Source organism: Saccopteryx leptura, chromosome 9, assembly GCF_036850995.1.
Source record: "Saccopteryx leptura isolate mSacLep1 chromosome 9, mSacLep1_pri_phased_curated, whole genome shotgun sequence".
In the NCBI taxonomy this organism is placed as follows: Eukaryota; Metazoa; Chordata; class Mammalia; order Chiroptera; family Emballonuridae; genus Saccopteryx; species Saccopteryx leptura.
The window spans coordinates 64,828,386-64,831,641 of record NC_089511.1 but is presented as its reverse complement, the minus strand read 5'-3'; the positions used below and the strand labels follow the sequence as shown (position 1 = coordinate 64,831,641).

The 3,256-nt window shown below is 31.3% G+C and overlaps 1 non-coding gene across 1 annotated transcript; it reads left to right on the top strand.

Annotated features, from left to right (window-relative positions):
• The first annotated feature begins 2,749 nt into the window (after window positions 1-2,749).
• On the top strand, window positions 2,750-2,828 carry LOC136381673 (small nucleolar RNA SNORA35). The gene has a single exon (XR_010747149.1). It is a non-coding gene; the product is annotated as a small nucleolar RNA SNORA35 (small nucleolar RNA).
• The last annotated feature ends 428 nt before the right edge of the window (window positions 2,829-3,256 follow it).

Here is a 3,256-nt window from a genome sequence, read left to right as displayed (position 1 = left end):
AGGGAGAGGAGGAGGGAGAGGGGCACAAAGAAAACTAGATAGAAGGTGATGGAGGACAATCTGACTTTGGGTGATGGGTATGCAACATAATTGAATGACAAGATAACCTGGACATGTTTTCCTTAAATATATGTACCCTGATTTATTAATGTCACCCCATTAAAATTAATAAAAATTTATTTATTAAAAAAAAAAGAGTGTGTGGAAGATCTTAGTATTAGAAGGCTAGAGAAGAGCTTAGTCTTAAACTAAGCCCTAGGCTGTAAGGATTTTTTTCAGCTTAAGCCTGTCTCCCACAGAAGAAAAGAATATGTAATTATTTGCCTAAAAATGAAAAAGATAAACATGAATTTAGTTGACCAATTTGAACAGAAAACACTTCCATATATGTAAACTTGGTGATTTATCTTAAATAATATTATTTTGAGATTGTCTGAATCTACAGAACCGAAACATAATCAGCTTTCTATCTTAATTTTTATTGGTGAAGCAAATTTTATGGGCAAATTCTATGTCCATTTTTTTATTTATTAGTATTTTTTAAAGGTTACTGGATAACACCTACCAGATTATTTATTTATTTATTTATTTAAATGGAAAAATCAATGTTTATTTTCTTTTTTATTAGACAATTTATGCTTTTTGAATGTTAAATCTTAGCTAAAACTGAGAAAACAAATGTGTTCATTTTTCCTAAGTCCACTTTCTAAGTAAGCAGGTTTGCCAAATAGCTATTTGCATTTTTTCTTAAATGTGTATATATATATATATATATATATATATATATATATATATATATACACAAAAATATACTCTACTGTGCTGTATTATTCTATTCATTCTTTTGACAAAATGGAGTTTTAATCACTTAAAATATCTTTTAAATTCAATGGATAGAAGGCATTATTATTTTTAAGATATTAACATATATTTGTTTCAAATATACAATGTAACATCTTGACATTTGTATACAAAATAGAGATCAAACACCAGGCATTGTAACAAGCTATCTGTATCTGGTTCTGTCATTGCAATAGCATATAACCTTTTTCTTTATTTTAATTTAACTCTAGTTTCCTGTACTCTGATCTCTTCAGAGCCTGAGTCCCTGATTTAAGCTAATTCATTAAATAATTTTAGGCAATAATTTTAGAAGAGTCTCTAGGTAAGCAATGGGAAGCATTCATTTGGTATTTTACACTTCTGAAACCAAGTTGTTAATACTTTTATTTCTTGTTTTTCTTAAAGTAATTAAATTAGTTCACTTTTTTTATGCCACATGCAAAGAAACACTTCAACTTTCTCTATTCTACACCATCATCCAAGATGGTATCCCAGAGGAAGGACCTTAGGGAAATGATTATCACAATAACTAGTTAATATCTGTTACTAGACACAGCCATAGATTTTTTTCTTGTATTGAAAACTTTAAGATTTACTCTCTTAGCAACTATGCAATATATTATTAATTATAGTCATCATGATGTGCATTGCATTCCCATAAAATTTGACCAGAAGACCTTATTTTAGTTACATCATAATATTCCATATTTATATAACATGTTCAGCCATTATTAATAAATATTGACTATTTTGATAAGTTTTATAATTATTTTCATGATTAAATAAGCAATATTTTATATGTAAAACAAATAGATGCACAAAAGTATACCTTTGACAAATTGATTTATAAAGAGGTCATATTATATATAATATACATATATATACATATATCTGTGATTAACTTTTCTCATATAATTTACATATTATATTTCAACTCAGTTCATAAAGATCTGCTTTATTCATGCTAATAACAGCCTCATATCTTATAATATTAATAGTCCTTAATTTACTCTATCATTACTATATAGAAACATTCAGTTTATTCCATTTTATTTTATTTTTTATTCCTTTTTTATAACTACTTCACACAATGCTAAAATAAATATATATTTGTATGTAAACCTTTATAACTTATTCTGTCTTTTTTCAACTCTATTCTCAAAAAATAGATTTCTGGGTTAATTGGCATGCATAATTTAAATTCTAATAAAGACAGCCAGATTACTTTCCAAACACAATAATGTACTCTTATGCCAACAGTATACAAAGGAAATATGCATATTTCTATACACCTTTTCTAATAATAATATAATTTTTTTCCATCAAGCTATTTGACAATTGATATCTCTGAGCATTATATGCCCATTCTCTGAGACCCCCATCTAAAATATCACATCTCTGATGAATTCCTTCATCATTCTCTCATCCTAGATATCTTCCTTTTCCTCCAAAACTTTTGAAGCACATGTTTGTCCTTTTGTGGAACTTTTCATGTTACACTTTGTGCTGAATTCAGTTTCCTTATTATATATTACTAACATACAGTACCTCAAAAAGGGTATGTCCCATATCTTACCTATTCAAATAACTTTCATAATAGCATCCCAATTGCAGAGCATAGGAGATGCTCCAATTTCTGCTTAATGGGATCCAGTTGATCAGTCAGAGAAATGGGAGCTCAAGGCTAAGAACTAAATGTTTATGACTGTGTTCTCGGGAAGAAAATTACCAGTGGATTGCTACAAAATTCTATCACTGACAAAACAGTTGAACAAAACAAATATATAAAAACTAAAAATAAAGAAACTCCAAAACATACCATATTTCCTCATGTATAAGATGCACCCTTTTTTGAAAAATTTGGGGTCTAAAAATTAAGTGTGTCCTCCTTGGCTAGCTGGGCATCAAGCAATGCAAAAGTAAATCCCTCCTAAAGCTGGGAGAGTCACACTGTGGGCTACTCCTGCATACAGGTGGATACATGTCAAAAAAAAAAAAAAGCTAGAAACTAAGAGGACTCTTCAACCAAGGAACACTGAAGAAGCCACACAGAGAATGCTTAGTGTATCCCAAGGTTCTCTTTACCATGCCACAGTCACAGAGCTCCAGGGAAAAGCAACCTGGTCTCAACTCTCCAGGCAGAGGAGAACAGAAGCTCCATATACACGCATGCTGCAAATGGCTTTTCCAGTCTACCTGAATCATTACCAGCTAGAAGCAGCTGTCACTGGGACTTGGACATGAGCTGCAAAGTATAGAATGGTGACAACAGTTCCAGCACCATGCGGACTTTTCCTGTGGGGACTTTTCCTGGACTCCTGCTCCCTGTGACAGCTCCTAACAGACTGAACTGTGGTTGGGTTGCATTTCTCAGGGATTTGGCATGGTGATGGAGCCAACTTGGACTTGGTGA